This window comes from Oncorhynchus mykiss, chromosome 2, assembly GCF_057628025.1.
Source record: "Oncorhynchus mykiss isolate SJ-2025 chromosome 2, ASM5762802v1, whole genome shotgun sequence".
NCBI lineage: Eukaryota > Metazoa > Chordata > Actinopteri > Salmoniformes > Salmonidae > Oncorhynchus > Oncorhynchus mykiss.
In genome coordinates, this window is record NC_143023.1 from 51,207,673 (window position 1) to 51,219,372 (window position 11,700).

Sequence of the window (11,700 nt, forward strand, 5' to 3'; positions counted from 1 at the left end):
AAATAGGCATTTCAACTTCATAGATTTAGCCGGGGGTAACTTGTGAAATAGACACCGGCTGGAATGCGGTTTTATCCAATCAGCATTCAGGATTAGACCCACCCATTGTATAAAAGGCTAGTGTCTACAGTGTCTACATTGTCTCCTCCCTTATATATGACCAATCAATTTAGGTCATTGACAAGTTCAGACTTCCTGTCATCTGATTGTCTATGCCTTAACAGGATTTCATCAACTCCTTTATGTCCCTTCAATGGTCCCTCTCTCCTGCTTCCAAGGAGAGGTCACAAGATGAATACAGATTGAGTAGCAATGTGTATTTCTTTGAAGATGCAAAGAGGAAAAAGGTAAATATATAGCCTAATGTATAGATGGCTAAAATAATAAGTGAGAATGATATCCAAATATACGCAAGTAATGCATCAAAAATATCCACACATTCTATGTTGTGTTGCAACTTTCTTTATTCACCTTAGTGCTTACACTCAGAGCATTTATGTATTTATTTTATTTGTGTATTTAGACTCAGCCAGCTCATAGTACAATTCCACCCTATCCTTATTACGGGTTCATGTTTTGGTCGATTTGGTCAGCAAACAATATTTTAAGACTACAATGACTGAATATGTTTCTCCAAATTTGATACGAAAATAAAACATTATTGGTATTGATGAACACTGGCAAGGTTGCTATTGTCACGTTCTGACCATAGTTCTTTTGTGTTTTCCTTGTTTTAGTGTTGGTCAGGACGTGAGCTGGGTGGGCATTCTATGCTGGATGTCTAGTTTGTCTGTTTCTGTGTTTGGCCTGAAATGGTTCTCAATCAGAGGCAGGTGTTAGTCGTTGTCTCTGATTGGGAACCATATTTAGGTAGCCTGTTTTGTCATTGTGGGTTGTGGGTGATTGTCTATGTGTAGTGTTTGTGTCAGCACATTTAGAATATAGCTTCACGGTCGTTGTTCATTTCTTGTTTTGTTTACTTTACTTTGTGTTTTCGTCATCCATTAAAATGATCATTCACACCACGCTGCGCTTTGGTCCGCTTCTTACGACGATCGTGACAGAATCATCCACCACAACAGGACCAAGCGGCGTGGTGACAGGCAGCGGCAGCAGGAGCAGCGCAAGGAGGAATGGACATGGGAGGACGAGTTGGACGGTAAAGGACCCTGGGCAAAACCAGGAGAATATCGCCGCCCCAAGGAAGAGCTGGAAGCAGCGAAGGGGGAGAGGCGCTGGTATGAGGAGGCAGCAGGGCGGCGCGGATGGAAGCCCGAGAGTCAGCCCCAAAAATGTATTGGGGGAGGCACACAGGAAGGGTGGCGAAGCCAGGTAGGAGACCTGTGCCAACTTCCTGTGCTTACCGGAGGGCGAGAGAGACCGGGCAGGCACCGTGTTATGCTGTGGAGCGCACGGTGTCCCCAGTGCGGGTGCATAGCCCGGTGCGGTACATATCAGCTCCTCGTATCGGCCGAGCTAGAGTGGGTGCCATGATGGTGGGTGCCATCGAGCCAGGTGCCATGAAGCCGGCTCTACGCATCTGGTCTCCAGTGCGTCTCCTTGGGCCGGCGTACATGGCACCAGCCTTACGCATGGTGTCCCCGGTTCGCCAGCACAGCCCAGTGCGGGCTATTCCACCTCACCGCACTGGCAGGGCGACCGGGAGCATTCAACCAGGTAAGGTTGGGCAGGCTCGGTGCTCAAGAGCTCCAGTGCGCCTGCAAGGTCCGGTCTATCCAGTACCACCTCCACTCACCAGCCCTCCGGTGGCAGCCCCCCGCACCAGGCTGTCTCTCCATTTCAGCCCTACAGGTGCTCCCGCCTGTCCAGCGCTGCTAGAGCCCTCCTCCTGTCCAGCGCTGCCAGAGTCTCCCGTCTGTCCAGAGCTGCCAGAGTCTCCCGTCTGTCCAGAGCTGCCAGAGTCTCCCGTCTGTCCGGAGCTGCCAGAGTCTCCCGTCTGTCCGGAGCTGCCAGAGTCTCCCGTCTGTCCGGAGCTGCCAGAGTCTCCCGTCTGTCCGGAGCTGCCAGAGTCTCCCGTCTGTCCGGAGCTGCCAGAGTCTCCCGTCTGTCCAGAGCTGCCAGAGTCTCCCGTCTGTCCAGAGCTGCCAGAGTCTCCCGTCTGTCCAGAGCTGCCAGAGTCTCCCGTCTGTCCAGAGCTGCCAGAGTCTCCCGTCTGTCCAGAGCTGCCAGAGTCTCCCGTCTGTCCAGAGCTGCCAGAGTCTCCCGTCTGTCCAGAGCTGCCAGAGTCTCCCGTCTGTCCAGAGCTGCCAGAGCCTGTCATGAGCCGCCAGAGCCACCAGTCTGCAAGGAGTAGCCAGTCTGCAAGGAGCCGCCAGAGCCGCCAGTCTGCAAGGAGCAGCCAGAGCCGCCAGTCTGCAAAGAGCCGCCAGTCTGCAAGGATCTTCCAGAGCCGCCAGTCTGCAAGCAGCCACCAGTCTGCAAGGAGCCGACAGTCTGCAAGAAGCCGCCAGTCTGCAAGGAGCCGCCAGAGCCGCCAGTCTGCAAGGAGCAGCCAGAGCCACCAGTCTGCAAAGAGCCGCCAGTCTGCAAGGATCTTCCAGAGCCGCCAGTCTGCCAGGATCTTCCAGAGCCGCCAGTCTGCCAGGATCTTCCAGAGCCGCCAGTCAGCCAGGATCTTCCAGAGCCGCCAGTCAGCCAGGATCTTCCAGAGCCGCCATTCAGCCAGGATCTGCCAGAGCCGCCAGTCAGCCAGGATCTGCGAGAGCCGTCAGTCAGCCAGGAGCTGCCAGAGCCGTCAACCAGCCTGAGCTACCTCTCAGTCCCGAGCTGCCCCTCAGTCCCGACCTGCCCCTCAGTCCCGAGCTGCCCCTCAGTCCCGAGCTGCCCCTCAGTCCCGAGCTGCCCCTCAGTCCAGTGGGGCCCTTTGTTCGGGTTCCTAGGCCAAGGTCGGCAGCGAGGGTCGCCACTCAAAGGAGGTGGACAAGGACAATGATGGAGTGGGGTCCACGTCCAGCGCCAGAGCTGGGGGGGGGGGGGAGTACTGTCACATTCTGACCATAGTTCTTTTGTGTTTTCCTTGTTTTAGTGTTGGTCAGGACGTGAGCTGGGTGTTGGATTCTATGTTGGATGTCTAGTTTGTCTGTTTCTGTTTGGCCTGAAATGGTTCTCAATCAGAGGCAGGTGTTAGTTGTTGTCTCTGATTGGGAACCATATTTAGGTAGCCTGTTTTGTCATTCTGGGTTGTGGGTGATTGTCTATGTGTAGTGTTTGTGTCAGCACATTTAGAATATAGCTTCACGTTCGTTGTTCATTTCTTGTTTTGTTCACTTTACTTTGTGTTTTCGTCGTCCATTAAAATGATCATTCACACCACGCTGTGCTTTGGTCCGCTTCTTACGACGATTGTGACAGCTATTGTATTTTCAGTTACATTCTGGTCAATAAAAACAGTTTACATGTTTGTTTTCTGTAAGAAATACATGGATCTGCAACCGAATAAAACACCATTAGCCATCATGCATTGCTTAAATTCATTATATTCTGAATTTTTTAAAATTGAAAACAGTACAAATAGGCAAACAACTACAATGTTAAAATAGGGATTAAATAAAGACAAAATATCTATGTAATCATAACGTAAAAAAAGAAAGACATATAGGCGTCTATGGTTGTTGCAAAGGCTTGTTTAGCCAACTGGTTAAATCTGTGTCTTTTTGCACGGATTAAGTAGCACATTAATTTGTGTCTTTTCTCACGAATTAAGCCACACAAACGCACTAAATCTGCTGAAATACATTATGTACATATGTGCACAAATGGAATGTGAGATTGTGTTGCATGATCCCAGCACTAACATTTAAGCGAAAGGCCAACACTTTGTGAGGAAGACCATGACACTGCTTCATCAGCACAATAATGAGTTGTCCAGAAGGAGTGAGAACTGAGCATGAGGCAGCCCATGCTATGGAAAGGTATGTCAAAATGGTAAAAAACACGCAGAGGGAAGACCATTGTAGAATCTGGTGATGTCTTTGTTGTTCAAAAATTCAGGTGTATTGGTTGACATCTTTTCCTGTAGTTGACGTTCAAGGATTTTTAAATTCATTTATTTAAAACATCTTAGAAAATGCTTAACTCCAAAAAAGTGTAGTCATTTCAAATTGTAGGTTAATTTAAACCTATACTGTCTTTACTTTCTGTGGATCTGCCTGACTCCTTATTATCTAGCATCTAAAAACGAATAGTGTAAGTTCCTAAATGCAGTTCATACAAAAAACTACATTGAATCTACAGATAGCAACTTTGTTTGTTGCCAAAGATATTAAAAATACAAACAAACAATGAACACAAAAACATTCCACGTAGTAATGGCACAGAGTTTTCATACTAAACCATATTTTGTAATAGGGTAAAATAGGTTAAGATAAGATTTTGGGATTGATTACTCAGTCACACTGTCTCCGGTAGAATGCCTTGCTTTTATTTCATCACACTCACAACCTTTCTGTAATTAGCTAGCCATTAACCTGTAAATAATGATCTTGTTGTGAGTTTATTTTCCTGTAATAATGATTACAAATTAGCTAAATTTAAGATGTCGTCAGCTATGATATGGTCATTATTTGAGCTGTCTAGCCAGCTAGCTTAACGTTAGATAACTAGCTAACAAGCTAGAAATTAACCAAAACATTGTTTAGAAAGTTGCTTTTAGTTGCCTGATTTGCTATATTGACATATACTAAATTCATTTTTAAATGGATGGGTTTATTGGTGTTTAAATACATAATTTATGCTATGTTGGACCACCAGGCTGCTGATGTCATGCAGCCTGTTGTTTTTGTGTTTATACTTTTTCATAACAACAATGACAAGTTTGATGTCGGATGACAATAGAATGTTCATGATGTCACTGAGACAACTGTCTACAGACCTAAAAACCAGACTCCAGTAGAAACCAGCCTTTAGTCTTGAAATCTTTGGTTGTTAAGTACACTACCGTACTCTATGTTTAGCACATGGCCTCACATGTGGATCCTTAAACAGATGGGTGGGGCTAAGGCTTAAGAGGGTGTGAACGAATCTGAATGGGTGTACACAAGGAATCCAGTAGGTGTACCAAAAGATTCAGGGGCCATTTTTATCAAAAGTGGGGTTACAAATGTATCAATTTTCAAAGCAGAATTAGTTTCCCATTGTTCCTCAACTGTAGTGTATGATATACAAATATCTACTCTTATCCAATGTGAAAAACACCATTTCAAATTTTGCTACATAAGGTCAGTCACATAAGTAAAGCTTATAACGTAAGTGTGGGGAGCAGGCTGACATAAAAGCTTGAATGTTGAGAGCTTTCAGAACTTCTACTTCCAACAGAGGCTACAGTGCAACAATTTAACAAATCAACAATTTAGCAATTCAACAATTTCTAAATGTTTATTAAACTTTTCTTTATTTTTCTTACTGAAGACTGTCAATGACAGCTGCACCTGAACCTGACCTCTCTACATGGCAACGCTGACCCGAATCAACAGAAGCCCACAAAATCATGTGAACACATGAACGGCAAATTATATGCAAAAGATCTGTTCTGTCGTTTTTTAATTAATCTGACCTTAAATTGTCTGTGGTAGGATCATCTGGGCGAATATTCAATCTCCTCACAACACCGTCACAGCAGCCTGTATGATTCTCATGGCTCCTATCTCAAACTTGCGGGGCTTAAAAAGTTCCCCAATTCATTGAGGTAGCCATGCCATGTGTGCAAAAAGCCTTGATGGACTTGGGCTACCTCATGGGAAGGAAATGGAGGAGATCCTTGCAGAGTTTGATCAAGCAACCAAACTTCAGGAGGCCTTGTGTCAACACCTCTTCCCCCTGGCTACCCCTGACATTGAATTGTGTAAGAAAGCAGAGATTGAATTTCAAGTTAGCTTGATGTTGAAACCAGGTGGGAAAGCAGTTTGGGAAATGTTACAATTTATTCAAACCATTCTTGGTTTATTGATGAAAATGCTCTAAACTTAAAATGTAAGATGATGCTTCCGTGTTTAAATCCCCTGATTTGTCATTCTTCAGCTTTTGAACTATTATTGGATCATGCACAGACATGAACTACTCCCTATTTTCTTATTTCACTGTGTTGTGTAGGTAGTTTATTGAGGAATAAATGAATATGTCCCCATGAACCCAGTGATGTTGTGTGTCGTCAACAATTGGCATGCTGACTGCAGGAATGTCCACAAGAGCTGTTATCAGAGAATTTAATGTTTACTTCTCTATCATAAGCCCAACATCGTTTTAGAGAATTTGGCAGTACGTACAACCAACTTCACAAACTCAGACCACGTGTAACCATGCCAGCCCAGGGCAGTCCACGTTCTTCACCTGTGGGATTGTCAGAGACCTGCTGATGAAACTGTGGGTTTGCATAACCAAATAATTTCTGCACTAACTCACCAGGTCTTGACCTTGACCTGACTGCAGTTCGGCGTCGTAACCAACTTCAGTGGGCAAATGCTCACCTTCACTGGCACTCTGGAAAAGTGTGCTCTTCACAGATCAATCCCCGGTTTCAACTGTACTGAACAGTATGGTGTTGTGTGGGCGAGCGGTTTGTCAATGTCAACGTTGTGAACAGAGTGCTCCATGGTGGTGGTGGGGTTATGGTATGGGAAGGCATAAGCTATGGACAACGAACACAATTGCATTTTATCGATGACAATTTGAATGTACAGAGATACCGTGACGAGATCCTGAGGCCCACTGTAGTGCCATTCATCCATCATCATCATCTCATGGTTCAGGTTCAGGAGATGGTGTTCACACCAGATACTGACTGGTTTTCTGATACACGCCCCTACCTTTGTTTTAAGGTATCTGTGACCAACAGATACATATCTGTATTCTCAGTCATGTGAAATCCATAGATTAGGGCCTAATTAATTCATTTAAATTGACTGATTTCGTTATATGAACTGTAACTCAGTAAAATCTTTGAAATTGTTGTTCTATTTTTGTTCAGTATATATGGAAAAAAACAAGGGCCTATGATTAGTAGCTAACTAGCCTGCATCACTATAAATACATCATCACTACAAAAAGACCATGACAATAGAGTTCAACACACTTTGAGTGGAATCCCTTGCTGTCCATTGATAGGTAGTTAGCTAGCATATTCCCATTTTTTGAGGCTCATGGATAGTAGAAATTGGGGTACCGTATAATTAAATTCCCCTGCCAGTCTAGCATGGGAGTGTGAAAGAGTAGACAATAACCACCACACCCATACATCTCCCCCTCATAACATTTGTGACAGAAAATATCCAACATAGACTACTGGCGAGGATGGCGAGGGGAAAGATTTCACCAATGGGGTCCTCTTCATTTTCTTGGGGCTCCTCATCCTCATTGCCTGGGTAACCATCAAAATCGCCCAGGGCCAAGATCGCTATAGCAACCAAGCGGGTGAGATGGAGATGGGGGATCGCTGTACGTGGGATTTATCACCACAGTGCTCCTCTTCTTTGGGGAGGGGTTTCTCTGCAGCTCCTGCCCTCTAACTGGTCAACAGGAGGACTTGCCTGGCGATATGGAGACCAGCATTGTGCCTTGCGTGGACAAGACTTTACAATTGATGCACGAGTTTTGGATTATGTGGGCAAGCCTGACGATATGTGAGAACAAGACTTCTGGCATGAGGACAAGCATTGTGATATGAAGACAGGGCTTATGAGGAAAGCCTACGCAAATCTCTCAATAGTAAATGTTCATAATATGATCATATATGGGTAAGGTATCTGATATGTGAGTGGAATAGGTTGTGGGGTGTGGAGGTGTGTTGAGTGGTGAGTGAAATAGGATGGTGATTTCATAGAGATACCGTGACGAGTAGTTCATGGCCTTTAAATACAGGGAATTTGTCCTCAGTTTGACTTTAATTTGAGCATCTGAGATATGAGAGGACGGTAATTGGACTTTTAGAACTTCCTTATTATGGATCATATTTATGGCTCCTAAACAACAATCAGGTTGTGTCCCAATTGGCACACTATTCCCTATATAGTGTATTACTTTTGACCAGAATCAAAAGTAGTACATTAAATAGGGAATAGGATGCAATTTGGGACGCAGTCACAGTCCTATTGAATACACAATAAGCAACTGCTGTTCTAACTCTGGTATAATAATAATTATTACAGTGCCTCTCTATCCATGCTGTTGCATATGTGACAGACCGGCTCAAATCGGTCTCATGTAGCAAAATTTGAAATGGTTTATTTTACATGGATAAAAGTAGAGACTCAGAGCTACAAAATGGTTATCATACACTACAGCTGAGGAACAATGGGAAAGTAATTTTGCTTTGAAAGTTGATAAACTGTAAACTCACTTTTGAGAAAATGGCCTTTAAATGTTTTGGTACTACTACTGGAGAGCCATTCAGCATTGTTCACACCCTCTTATGTTTTAGCCCCACCCATCTCCTTAAGGGTTGTTCTGAGCGTTCTGTACTAACAACATCTGGCAAGGACCCCAGTAAAGACCTTATTTATACACAGATTCAAAGTAGGTAAGCTAACTTGCTAGCTACTTCCAGACACAAATGAGAGAACAGCTCACTGAACATTACTCTCCCTAGCAGAGCTGGTTAGGCTGTTATGTTAGCCAGAGCTTTGGTGACTGGAATGTCAGATTGTCCATTTGTAAATTCAGAGCGCACACTGGAAGCTCTGGCCAATCAGTAGGGTTGATTCTAACGTTCTGACCTCACAACGGCAGTCAAGCACCCAAGCTAACTGGCTAACATTGGCTAGCTTGCTAGCTACTTCCAGACACATAATAAGAAAAAACCTTACTCTGACCATTTTACTCACCCTAGCAGAGCTGGTTAGGTTGTTTTCATGTTATCCAGAGCGTTGGTGACTGTGCTGTAACTGTGCTGCTGGCAACAATTTAATTACGCTTTTTTGCTGACGTTTACTGACACCGCCCATATTCAATGGATGTTGAGCGTTTGTAAATTCATCAGTTATCCTGCGCTCTGGCACACTCAGACGAGAGTATTTTATTAAGACATGTACAGTGGGGCAAAAAAGTATTTAGTCAGCCACCAATTGTGCAAGTTCACCCACTTAAAAAGATGAGAGAGGCCTGTAATTTTCATCATAGGTACACTTCAACTATAAAATGATTGAGAAAAAATCCAGAAAATCACATTGTAGGATTTTTTATGAATTTATTTGCAAATTATGGTGGAAAATAGGCATGTTGTTCTTCACACAACATATGTCCCCCTTTCAAGATCACTATGTAGCCTTTGCTCCCCACTCGACATTTTGAAAAAGACCAGACAAAGCTCATTGCCTTCTTGAATTATGCAGAGATGGGCATCATGAAGGGCTCGTCATTGATTTAGTTGGAAAGGGGAGAAATTGTGCTTTACAATGCTATTGATATTACAGTTGATCTGGAAGTATTACGTTTTTTGGGCGCTAAAATAAGGTCAATTGTACGGACCAACGCGATGTACAAAAGTGAGTGAGTTTACGTTAAACAATGAACCATAATCCCAATTCATGACGTTACTACCCTGCATGAATCTGCAGCTAGCTAACAAACCAGGATCAACATTAGCTAGCTAACATTAGGCTATAACTAGTCAAGCAAATGACTCTGAGATTCGAATAATAAGGTCATAGACGTAACGTTAGCTAGAGAGCTAGCCAGCTAACGTTAGCTAGCTAGCTAGGTAAACCACAAACCATATTCTCAACTCATGACGATACTACCCTGCATGAATCTGCAGCTAGCTAACCAACCAGGTTCAATGTCAGCTAGCTAACATTAGGCTATAACTAGTCCAGCAAATGGCTCTGAGATACGATTAATAAGATAGTACACCTAATGTTAGCTAGCGAGCCAGCCAGCCAGCTAATGTTAGCTAGCTAACAGTACACTTTAACTTGAAATGAAACCACTTTCTGTCAAAATTAGAAACATTTAATGTCTGAAAATGTAGCTAACTAGACTATCTTACCCGTATACATCATGGATGGATGTGTCTCCTGTCACGGATGCCATGGTTGCCCTTAGTTTGAAGATGTAATCCAGAGACAGGTGTTTTCTCCATCTCCTTAGCTGTCATACTCGAATTCCACTGATTTCAAAACTCGGTCCTCCAGAAAGCGGAGAGCATACACGTAATGTTAGCTAGCGAGCCAGCAAGCTACCATTAGCTAGCTAACAGTATACTTTAACTTGACATTAGGCTTGTCGGGGTTCACGAAAAGGGTTGTACCGAAATGTTTGATGTATTAGAATAATTTATTATTCTTATGTAATATTAATAAAAGGGGAGGGGTTGTAAAACCAGATTAACAATAGATATTAATTGTAGAGGTTTAGTATTCCACAATTGTTTTTTAGTTCTCTCTTTCTTAAAAAAAGGTCCCTCTGAGAATGTGTGACTGTGAAGAAGGAGCTCTGCAGGGGAGTGGAGGAGATAAGACTAGTCAAACATTCCACAATAAATCAACTTTACTGCTAAGTTTTAGATTACACTAAAAGCCATTGTTTATATAGGGTTTTGGACTCAGGAGTAAAAAGGTAATGACGTAGGTAGTGACATCACCAGGATAGACTGAGGGTATAACAAAACAACTGGAGACTTTTTGTTTGATGCAGAACTTACTCGGGAACAGGCGTGCTATGTTCCTGATTGTCAACTTCTGTCTGAAATTGCATAAATAAAGGTTTTTGAATGATTTAATAAAATATATTGGCATAATGCTAATTTCACCAATGAACCAATGATTGACAAGGATGTAAGGAAGGAACACTAACAGCTTATAAAGTTTTACTACGCGATACATAAAAAATACATTAAAAAAGCTGTGTTAGACAGGATTACCTAGACATACTGACCAGCTCAAATAGACAGAAGCATGCTATATGGCAGACCAATCCAAATACATCTCTCAGCATGTCCAGCCATTATCTCAGCCGATCATGGCTAGCGGGAAGGTTGCTGACTTTTTCTGTGGCTAAAGCAACTAGACTGGTAATTTAACAAATGTATTCGTATTTACAGATGACATACAAGTTTGATATTAAGGTACATTAAGGTGCTTTATCTTGGCCAGGTCGCAATTGTAAATGAGAACTTGTTCTCAACTTGCCTACCTGGTTAAATAAAGGTGAAATAAATAAATAAAATAAACATTAAATTTGACATGTTCGAGAAGTTTACGTTCTAACAGCTCTCTTGTGAAGTAGTGACCCGTGACATACGCCTGGTTTCCTGAAATGGGTCACATATATCGATCTGCCCAGGGACTACGGTTTAAAACTAGCCAGAAGTCTAAATCTGGCACATTTACAGAAATGTTGATTGATTTGCATTCCCAGAAAACTGGGAACAGTCCCAGAACATTAGTTGTGACATTAGGATAATGTTTTTGATATCAAAACGTTGTTGTTTTTCAGAAAATGTTTAAATTAAATATACTTGGGAATATTCTCCAAAAATTCACTCAAATGTTGTGATAGCCACCACAGATGTTGTCATTGGGTTTCCAGGTAAAGTAATAACACAAGTAATGTTTTTAGAACATACTGCCAATGCAAAACGTGAGAGCAACGTTCTGGGAATGTTCTTGCGGGCAAACAGATTTTGTGTTACGAGAACTATTTTCTGCGAACTTTCACAGAACCAATTTTGGTTTGCTGGGTTGTCCCTGT